The following is an 11,887-nucleotide window of genomic DNA, read 5'->3' as shown; positions in this document are numbered from 1 at the left end:
ACATCTAAATGTAATCTGTTTTCTTCTCAGGTGCAGTACCTTGGTCACATTATCTCAGCAGATGCGGCCAGACCAGATCCAGCCTGTTATGATGTGGCGATTTGTGTTTTTTCCTTGGTTCAGGTTTCCTGTTTTATTTTGTAGTATTTCCTGTTTGGTTCCCTTGTTTGTTGTTTAGCTTTATTGATTTCCTGTTCATTGAGTTCACCTGGTCTTGTTTCAGTTCATTCCGTTCACCTGTGTCTCGTTTTGTTCTGTGTATTTATACCCCTCAGTTTCATTCCTTGGTTGCTGGATCATTTTGTTGCCCTACCTTGTTATAGTTAGTCCCTTGAGTGTTGGAATAAACCTTCTGGAATCATCATCCCTGTTTTCCTCATCTCTGCGTTTGGGTCCACATCTCCACTGCCACCATAACACAGCCAAGGTCCAGGAAGTGAGGGAGTGGTCTACACCTAAAAGCCAGATGGAGGTCAGAAGTTTTGTGGGTTTGGCATCCTATTACAGGTGTTTTATATAGGGGTTTGCAGAGATAGCCTGGCCCCTACATCAGTTAACTGAGAAGGGCAGACGATTCCAGTGGTCAGAAGCTTGCCAGGATTCTTTTGACCGGTTGAAAGGTCAGCTTATCTCAGCCCCAGTGTTGGCTTATCCAGACCCTGCCAAGCCATTTATTTTAGACACTGATGCCAGTGATGTGGGTATTGGTGTGGTACTATCACAGGAGGTTAATGGTGTTAAGCAAGTCATTGCTTGTGCAAGTCAAGCACTATCCAAACAGGAAAGAAAGTATGCCACGACTAAGGAGCTGTGAGCATGGTAACCTTCACAAAATATTTTAAGCACTATCTGTTGGGGAAGGACTTTGTATTGCATACAGACCATAACTCTTTGAGATGGTTGCATAACTTCCAGGGTCTGGAGGGACAGTTGGCTACGTGGGCTGAGCAGGTGGCCAGCTTCCAATATAAGATTGTTCATAGGCAGGGAAGTTGCATGCCAATGCTGACACCCTTTCAAGGCTACCTGCTTTCATTGAGGGCCTTTCTCAGGCAACCCAGCCTGAAACGCAGAATGTTAGGCACCCTCACCAAGAACCAAATGTGTGCTTGGTGCAAGAGGTTCAGCCTAAAACAAAAAGAAACCAAGAAGTGGTTGATGAGCTGGCCAAAGATCAGCGTGAGGATGAGGATTTACAACAGTTGATTCATAAAACACGTGAGCTGGTCATCCCTGAGAATTCACCCTTGCAAAAGTATGCTTTCGTGTGGCCCCAACTACAGATGAGGGATTCTCGATTGATGAGGGTGCCGCCAGCAAATTCTGATGCTTCTCATGTTCAGGTTGTTCTTCCTCAGGCGTTGGTCTCAGAGTTCTTGGCTCAAGTGCATGATTCTCCAACTGGAGGCCATTTGGGAGTACAGAAATTGCAGGGAAAAATAAAAGACTGTTTCTATTGGCTTGGGTGATTTGGGGATGTGAAAGAGTCGTGTAGGAAGTGTGCCGAGTGTGCATCCCGAAAAATTCAGGGCCACCTCCCCTGTGCTCCCCTTCAAACATCGGCTGAATCCCGACCTTATGAAAGAGTGGCACTTAACATTTTGGGCCCTTTGCCTGAGACAGTTGGTGGAAATAAGTATGTCCTAGTTATAGGAGATAATTTCTCTAAATGGACAGAAGCATATCCTATACCTAATCAGGAGGCCCATACTATTGCTAAGGTGCTAGTGGAGGAGTGGGTTTTCAGGTTTTGGGCCCCCAGAAGCTGGTCTTTTGAGTCTACCTTGTTTAAGGAATTGTGTCAGCTCTTAAACATTCATAAGACAAGAACATCTCCCTATCACCCCCAGTCAGATGGTCTTATTGAGCATTTTAATTGCACATTGTTGTTTATGCTGTCTCTATTTGTAAAGGAAAATCAATCCAACTGGGACACGTTACTGCCATATGTGATGATGGCATATCGTAGTAGTGTACATGCCAGTACGGGGTATACCCCACATAAAGTATTGTTTGGGAGATGGTTCTCCCAGTTCTCCCAGTAGATATAATGTTTGATGTGGGGGCCAGGGAAGCATTTTCTTCAGCTAGCACGTATGTCAGCCATTACGCTGAGACACTGTCAACAGTGGTAGAGGCCGTGAGACAGCATCAGACTAAGGCCTCAAACAGGCATTTACAAACTTTGACTGCAGAGTGAGTTTTCAGTACTACTCTGAAGGAGAACTGGTATGGGTTCATAATAAGGCTAGGAGGAGAGGATTATGCCCGAAATTACAGAGATGCTTTAAGGGTCCTCATAGGATTGTAGAGAGGGTCACAGAAGTGTTGTATCAGGTGGCGCCTGTAGGGGGGGGGGTGTTGCAGAGACAGTTGTGCATTTTAACCGCCTTAAACCCTATGTGTCTCCTGGTACAGGTCATCCATCAGCCCAGGATGGTGGAATTGGGCATCAGAGAGGGAGAGCTGCTGAACCACCACAAACACCTCCATCTGCAAGTGGTGGTGAGGGAGATGCCCCCAGAGGAGAGGCAGATGTTTCAGCATTAGACTGTCAGGGAGACGTGGAAGCCGGGATATCCGGGGAACAGCATGAGCCACAATCCCTGCTGGTAGAAGGGAAGCGCCCTGTCCCTGAGAGAAGAACACCTTCACGGTTAAAAGACTATGATTCTTCATGTTGACTCGAGGACAAGTCTTCTTCATTAGGGGAGGGAGGAGTGTAATGTGGGTGTGTCGGACCAGAAGTTGGTCACTGATGTTGCTCACCTGTGGGGGGGTGTGGATAGATGGATTTGCAGCTGCAGCAGAGGAAAGAAAGGGGAGAGGGAGATGGGCGGCGTGAGCTGGACGACAGTGTGACTGTCTGTCGGCATGTGACAAGCAATTGTCTGAGCTCAGCTGCGGTGTATGTGGCGGCACTCTGGTGCTTATAGTGCTGCCGGCAGCGAAGACAGCCGAGTAGGGGAGCTGCGTTCCTGCGATTAGGAGGGGAGGCTGGATACCTCCTTTAGGTAGTTAGGGTCCGGGGATTAGTAGTGCCTGGTCGGTGCATCTCCGAGCTCCTTCGTCTGTCTCGACAGCAAATCAACGCAAGACATCAACACACAGAGCGGATCAGCCCTGCTAGTACGTCCTTTGTGGCAGGAGCTGCAACACCGCTGGGTCCGGCAGACTTTAATCCTTCTGCCCCATGGGACCCAGTCACCATTTTCTATTCTTATAACTTTTTGTATTTGTTTATCTTATTTCATAACTTTTATTAACCGTTTTTATTACTTTTATAAGTTGGGGGAGCAGTCATTTAAGGCGGTCAGTCAGACGGGCAGTGGTTCACCTTTCTGACTTCATATGTGGGCGTGACCTAATTGTTGTTGCAGTGGTCCCCAAAGGGGTGGTGTTTGGTGAATCCCCCTAGTGTGCTGTGTGATGTTGCTGTGCAGTGCTCTTGTGTGCCTTTTTTCCGCCCCCAAACTTGCTTTGGCAAGTTTGAAGGTAATATTTATTGTCCATCTTGTTCTGGAACTGCAGGGAGTCGGATGAGACGACTCACAGGTTGTACATAGGTGCGGTCCTTCAACTCTATGCAAGCTGAGCGGATCAAGCCATCAGTTCCTGGCAAGACTTTACTGATTTCTCCAACAGGCCAGCAGGCTCTTGGGAGTTGGGGGTCTACTATCATAACGACAGTGCCAACCTGAATAGGAGATGTGTCCCTTTGCCACTTAGACCAGGTCTGCAGGGTTGGCAAGTAGTGGTGCAAAAACTGTGTCCAGAAGCGGTCACTCAACATTTAACACGTCCTCCAATGCCGGCGTCCAATCAGCTCAGAATCATGATATGCCACCTGGGGAAGCGAGGGATCCAGCCGCCCCATGAGTAAGGGGTGACGGGGTCAGGATCAGCCAGGTCTGATGAGACAAACCCTAAAGGCTTTGAATTGAGGATGCCTTCGATCTCCACCAACACCGTCTGAAGGACTTCAGCTGTTACAACCTGACAACCCAGTGTTGATGTTAAGTGAGGAGCACTGGGAGGATTGAAGCAGAACTTCAGCTGGTACTCTGCTAGTCAGATTTGTAGAGATGGATGCAGGGCATTGAAGGCTTTCCGTAGTTCACAATCTCCACCTCGGAAATCAGTGCCCTGGTAGCAAAGTATCTCAGCGGACTTCCCACGTTGAGAGATAAACCTTCTCAATGCCATCAGAAAGGAGTCGGTACTGATGCTGGAAAAAACTTCAATATGGACTGCTCTCGTTGTCAAACACTTAAAGAGCAGGCCCCACCGCTTCTCATGACGGCGGTCCATTCTGACCTGCATGGGTCCAAAGCAGTCCATGCCCGTGGAAAAGAAGATTGGCTGTCGGAGCCGGAGGCAGGACATGGGGAGGTCAGACATCTTTGGATTGACTGGTTGGGCTCTCCATCTTTGGCATTCTGGACAGGACCACTGCTCACATCTTACAGCTTCATGGACCCTTAAAATAAAAAATCTCCTTCTAAGCTCTGCAAACAGTCTCTCAGAACCTGGATGCTTCAGCTCATTCCGTTTGCCTGATGATTAATCTGGTTACCGGATGCTTGGGCTCCAACACAATTGGATGTTTGATATCAGTTTCCAGTCCATGACAGTGTAGCAGGACACACCTGCATTCAATTGCTGTCCCTCAGCACATCTGGTGTGTCAGCCAATCGGCAGAGGGCGCAGCACTTAAAATATCAGCAGGGCATACGTTCTGGGTCTTGCTTGCTGGTAACAGGTGGGGTTGCATGGCTTCTCCTCCGACGGGTGGCAGGTAGGTTGTGGCTGCAGTTACAGGTTGCTTGTTCAGATCATCAGACTGTTAAGAACTACTTCAGGTGGCATAGAGAGTGTGGGAATATTGTGGACACAGGAGAGGAGTTGCATATCTGTCAACACCTTCCACATTTACTCTCGTAGTCTTCTCTTCCAGTAGATCCAAAGCTTGTCGCTCTCTTAAAGACTCAGTGATTAGCTTCTCGCTTCTGTACGGCAGAATATTGAGTTGCCATAGCTTTTCCACATGGCTGACGAGCTCTGCAGTAGGGGAGGCAGTGGACAAAAAGAGACATTGCTGAGACTGACCTTTCAGAGGGCACGAGGCATCCGGTCATTGAAGTGTCCAACCAAGCCTGGTCTTGACAGCTGCAGGGCCTCCAGGTGGACCTAAACGCACAGGCTGGATAGGAGTCACTAAGTGCGGACAATCAGAGCCAATCAGTAGCAGTGGCTGAGCATTTGTAAATGGCTGTGGGGGTAGCTTCCTCAGATGTCTGTACTTCTGCTGGAGTGCTATTACTGGGTAGGAATGCTCTGCCAGCCCAAGCTCTTCTGCGGTGAAGGCCTTTTCAATGGTGAAGGTCTTTGATGGATGGCTTACTGGTGAGATTTTAACCATCACTGATGCCCCTTTTATTGTTCTCAGCCCTTGTCTCACTGTTTGTAATGATAGATTCTCTGGGGTCCCTTTTAACTCCAACCTCTGGGTGGCTTCTTGCAACAGGATTGTCTCAGATCCATCGTCAAGGATGGCAAATGTCTCAAGTGTGTGCTCACCATTTTGTAGCCGGACTTTACTGATCTTCAAAAGAACCTGGTTGCACCCTGCTAGCTGGTCTAGACAGAGAACATAAGCAGATGATGTATTATCTGGCTCGAAGGTATTTGGGTTCATTAATGACGATGCAGCTGCTCGCAGATTTACTTCATGCAGGGCCTCCAGGTGCTTTCCTCTGCATATCTTGCATTGTGATCTAAGTCAACATTGAGCTGCTTGGTGGTGCCTCCCACAACGCCAGCAGCGGTCTTTATCCAGCTGGTCTTCTGTTCCTTAGTCAGTTGCTTGAAGTTGGCACACTGATTTAGAAAATGCATAGTGTTGCTGCAGTAGGGGCAATATGCTTTGGGCTGGTCCTGGTCATCTGGAGTTGAAAGAGTTTCAACTGGAGACCCCCTGGATGCACCATCTTGTGTTGCACCAAGCAGCATTGTTGTAGTTCTTTTAGTTTTAGTTCTTTGATCTCCATTCTCTTGAATAACCAGCTCATATTCAAGCCACTCTGCAAAATCTCTGAGTCATGGCACTCCACTGTTTCGTGGGTAGACATGGCGACGGAAGGCAGCACGTAGGTCTTGAGGCAGCTTCTTTAGGAGTCTTGCCACATGAGATCCACACTGTAGTTCTACACGACCATCTTCCCGAAGCTGCTCTAACATGCCTACTAATGCTCGGACTCTGAGTGCAAACTTTCTGAAGCCTCCCATGTCACTGGAACAAATGTTCAGCTCATCCATCAATTCTGTTATTCTTTGCAGGGACAAGTGGTGAGGCTACCCATAATACTTAATAAGTGAAGCCATAGTGTCTGTGAATGGGCGAGGAGAATCACTGTTAGAGTCAGCGATCAGAAGAGCTTCCTCAAACCGGAGGTGATCACATAAAACCTGATACTTAAATCTCTCTGTTGGAAGAATGTTGTCCAGAGCCAGTCTAAAACATGCAAATTGCCTGGGATCAGCACGGTTGACCTCAGGCATTGATGGTTTGGGGCCTCGGTACGTCTTCTCTGTTGTAGCTGGAGGCTTAGTTGTTGTCGCCACCTGCTCTGGAGGGAGGATGCTTCTTCCTCAAGAAATGTCAAGTGCTTGGGATGTTGGAGCAGCCTGCGGTGCACTGTCCCGAGGGTCTGCATCTGTGGTAACTGCTGCTTGTTGAACTTGTACATTTCTCAGATGCTGAACAAGCTCTTGGACAATGCTCGGTTATTGTGAGGGTGGAGCAGGCGCAGGAGGTGGAGGATCAGGTTGGTCCATTGGGAGGAAAACTGGAGGTGGGGTAATGGCCACTCCTCTTCCTTCACTGCACCTCCTTGCACACCAAATATGTTATGTTGTTGCTGGGAAGCTATGGTGGGAGGATATGTGGAGAGAAACGCATCCTCTGCAGACGGGTTAGAGCTTCCTGGCTCTGTAACCCACAAGCTTCTCGTGGCCAATGTAGCATTGCTGCGATCCATCTGTCTCTTCATATCTGTAAGCATCATCTGAAAACGCCTGTTATCTTCCTGGAGTTGCTGCATAATGTTCATAACCTCAAAGGGGATACTGGATAACGGTGGACCAGTATTTCGGGCTCCATAAAGACCAGAAGACATGTCTTCTGGTCTTTAACCTCATCTCGATGTATCCCCCACTAGCCCTGTACTGCTCTGGTGAGGAAGGTGGCAGTGTGTATCCCTCGTAGTCACTCATCCATAGCGGTGGTCGCACAGCCCTCCTTGGACGGGCACCACCTCTCTGGGAATCATAATGCATCCTAACTCCGTAATCACCTGGTCCCGGGTTTCGGCACCAAAATTTGCAATGGGGACTTTCCTACGCTGATCTGGTTCAGTATAGTTGAGATCGTGGAGTGTGCATTGGTTAAAATGCAAGAAAAAATCCAGGGGAATCCTTTAGACTCTTTTATTCCAAGCCATGGTTTACATACTAAATGGAATATACATGTGTAGATGTGTGTGGTTCTGTAACACACAAAATAAAAAGGGATATGAGACTAGTAATACAAACTTAACAGATGATAAAATCACAACCAAATTATAAACAGAAATAATGCAGATCAAATCCAACATAAAGAAGCAGCCACGCTCTGCTTAAAGGCACTGGATAGGCCTCAAAGTAATCACCACTAATTGCCTGGGTCTATTCAGAATTCAGAAATAAGATTGACCACATTCCTGATGTCTGGCACCATGTACTAACAAGTAAATCTAACATAGTGGGTTAGATTTGTACATGATTTGTACATGGTTAGATTTTTACATTAGATTAGATTAATCCACCCATATGAAGAGGTATAAACAATCAAATAATATATGCACCGAGTCTGCTGGACAGTCGTGATTAGCTTACACATTAGCTTTGGTGCTAACAGGAATAATCAGGAAAAATAAAGCTTACAACATAATCATAAGACCGTTAAACTTATGCAGAACCTTTTTATGTCACATTGTAAGACACCCACCTGTCTCATGGATGCACACTTAAGATAAAAAACACACAAAAGAACATGCCACCATCCCCATATCTTAGGACCAAACTAATAAAAACAATTATTGAACATTTTAGCTCACAAGCTTTCTCGCCCTCTAGTGGTTGGCCTGAAAACTGCACCCAAGGTACAATGCAACCATAAATAGTCCTAATAGAGTCCTGTCTTCTCAACAACTATGTATATATTCAAACACACACTACTAACTTTAAATACAAACATGAACACTACTAACTTTAAATCCAAACACACTATCTTTAAATCCAAACACACAAATTTCAAACCTAAACACACACACGACAAACTTTAAATCCATATTTTCCATTCTAGATTGTGCCGTCTGATGGCAGGAAAGCTCTGACCTGCTATCTTAATTTTTTTAAAAGTACAAACTGTTCTTATATAGATATTAGCTCAAATTAGGTCTTTTTTTCTGAGGATTTCATGCCGGTTTGGAGGGTGTGCTACAAGGGAAATTTTTCTGAATATCTTTGGCTCTCTCAAGACTTGTTATGATGGGTCTCCATGGCAACAAAAAACTTGTTTACAATCAGGATCAACTAATTAAACTCTCCCAAATCAGGATTTTCAGCGAAACAACACAAATCTTGATGGAGTTGAAAAGAAAGAGAAGAGGATGCAGAGCGGGAGTGAGGCAGAGGACAAAGCGATGGAGATTAAACTGTTTCCATCCTGGGAGAGGAGGTGGAGGTGGTGGAGGAATACAAGTATCTTGGAGTTCAGCTGGACACCAAACTGGACTGGAAATGCAACACTGACTACATCTACAAGAAAGGTCAGAGCAGACTGTACTTCTTAAGGAAGTTGAGATCTTTTAACGTCTGCACCAAGATGTATCATATTTTCTATAAGTCTGTTGTGGAGAGTGCAGTCAGCTTTGCAGCATCTGCTGGGGTAGTAGCATCAGAACCAGAGACTTGAAGAGAATCAACAAACTGATCCAGAAAGCTGCTTCTGTGCTTGGAGTAACTCTGGAGCCGCTGGAGCTGATTGTCCAAAGAAGAATGCTGCACAAGCTGATGAAGATGATGGAGGATTCTTCACACCCTCTCCACAACACAGTGATGAAACAACAAAGTGTGTTCAGTGAGAGGCTTCTTCAGGTCCGATGTAAGACTGAAAGATACAGAAGATCATTCCTGCCAGCAGCCATCAGCCTCCGGAACAAGACCTCCTCTAGTTAATTAGATACTACAATATTGAATTTCCCTTTGGGGATTAATAAAGTATTTTTCATTTCATTAAACCATTTCTCCCAACTGTCTTAATGGGTAATGTGAGATCGCTAGCTAACAAAACGGACAAGCTTGAGATGCTAACAAGGTCTCAGAAAGAATACAGAGAGTGCAGTATTATGTGCTTCACCGAGACATGGCTGCATGAACACATCCCTGACTGTAATGTGTCTGTACCGGGCTTTAAAACGGTCCGTGCAGACCGCAGTAGACAACACAGCGGAAAGCTAAAGGGTGGTGGAATTGCAGTGCTGGTTAACCAGCGTTGGTGTCATCCTGGACATGTTACTGTCAAGGAGAAGATATGCACAAGGGACATGGAACTGTTAGCTGTGAGCTTCCGTCCATATTATTTACCCAGAGAGTTTACCTGTGTTATTCTGGTAGCGGTTTATATAATACCTGGTACCGCACCAGACACAGCCTGTGACGTCATCAGCTCCGTCGTTGCTCGGCTACAAACACAGCATCCAAACTCATTCATGGCGATCTCCGGAGACTTCAACAACGTCTCCCTCTCTGCAACTCTACCAACATTCCAGCAGTTTGTCAGCTGCTCCACCAGAGAAAATAAGATGTTGGACTTATTTTATGCAAATATGAATAATGGATCCAGTTGTTCTGCCCTGCCTCCTTTAGGAAGATCTGACCATAATCTGGTTCTTCTCACCTCCACCTACAAGCCCATCGTTCAGCAGCAACCAGTCATCACAAAGACTATCAGAATCTGGTCTGCTGAAGCTGAAGATGCTCTTAGAGGAGGCTTTGAGGCTACAGACTGGAACGTCCTCTGTGAACCTCATGGAGACGACATCAACGCCATGACTGAGTGTGTGACAGATTACATAACCTTCTGTGTGGACAGCATCGTCCCAACAAGAACAGTGAGGTGCTTCCCCAATAACAAACCCTGGATCACCAGTGACCTGAAAAACCTCACCCCAACAAGCAAGCAAACACCTTTCAGGACCCATTCCAGTTTGCATATCGTAATGGACTTGGGGTTGAAGATGCCATCATATACCTGCTCCAGAGAGCACACTCTCCTCTGGACCATTCAGGCAGCACTCTGAGGGTCATGTTCTTTCATTTCTCGGTGCTTTTAATACCATTCAGCCTGCTTTGTTATGTGAGAAGCTCCATAAATTCCAGGTGGATACCTCCACAACCACCTGGATCTATGACTACCTCACAAACAGACCCCAGTTTGTGAGACTGAAAGGTTGTGTGTCTGAGATGGAGGTCAGCAGCACTGGTGCACCACAAGGAGCTGTACTCTGGCCATTCCTCTTCACTCTGTACACCTCAGACTTCCAGTACAACTCTGAGTCCTGTCATCTGCAGAAATACTCTGATGACTCTGCAGTTGTGGGGTGTATCAGGGATGGACAAGAAGCAGAGTACAGAGAACTGGTCAGTCAGTTTGTTAAATGGTGCGGTGACAATCATCTCATATAAAATTTAAATGGGTGAAGTAGTACACAAGATTTATTAGTTCGTCTTTGTCAGCATAGGGTTAGAAGAAGTACAACCATCTGACAAGTTTTATAAAGATCCAGTACCTGGGTTTGAACCAAACCTTCTGAAGGAATGGCAATTCATTTTACCACAACTCTACCACAGCTCCTGCTAATGAAGTTTAATTTCATACTTTATCAGAAAAAAATACTGCAAATCTGCTAGCTGCTGGAATGGGCTGCTGCAGTGTCCTCTGTCAGAAGCAGGCACATCCAGAGATGCTAGATGTTTAAGGTGGTTTATTCACTGTACAATGGCGGTGATAATAAGATTATGTTGTGCTTTTTCCACACCAAAATAATCATATTATAATGAAATTACAATTCCATCCATCTACAGCTTATCCGGGGTCGGGTCGCGGGGGCAGCAGCCTAAGCAGTGAAGCCCAGACTTCCCTCTCCCCAGCCACATTTGCCAACTCTGCAGAGTTCCCAGGCCAGCTGAGAGATATAATCCATCCAGTGTGTCTTGGGTCTTCCCCGGGGTCCGCTGTTCCCCGGGGTCCGCTGTTCCCCGGGGTCCGCTGTTCCCCGGGGTCCGCTGTTCCCCGGGGTCCGCTGTTCCGTGACCAGGATGAAAACCATACTGCTCCTGAGGCTGAGGAGTGTGATTCCCCTGTAATTGGAACACACCCTCCGGTCCCCCTTCTTAAAAAGGGGGACCACCACCCCAGTCTGCCAATCCAGCGGTACTGCCCCCGATGTCCACGCGATGCTGCAGAGGCGTGTCAGCCAGGACAGCCCCACAGCATCCAGAGCCTTAAGGAACTCCGGGCGGATCTCATCCACTCCCGGGGCCTTGCCGCCAAGGAGCTTTTGGACCACCTCAGCGACTTCAGCCCCAGAGATAGAAGAGTCCACCCCTGAGTCCACCAGCTCTGCTTCCTCATCGGAAGACGTGTTGGTAGGATTGAGGAGGTCTTCGAAGTATTCCTTCCACCGACCCACAACGTCCCGACCCACATTATTTTACATTATTTTTGCGTTATACATCAGTAATTTTACAGTATTGCATTCACACTTGGTCACACAATTTTAGT

The sequence above is a fragment of the Telmatherina bonti genome, assembly GCF_933228915.1.
Source record: "Telmatherina bonti genome assembly, chromosome: 23".
Taxonomy (NCBI): Eukaryota; Metazoa; Chordata; class Actinopteri; order Atheriniformes; family Telmatherinidae; genus Telmatherina; species Telmatherina bonti.
The sequence above is the reverse complement of the archived record's forward strand: the minus strand, read 5'-3'. Positions refer to the sequence as shown.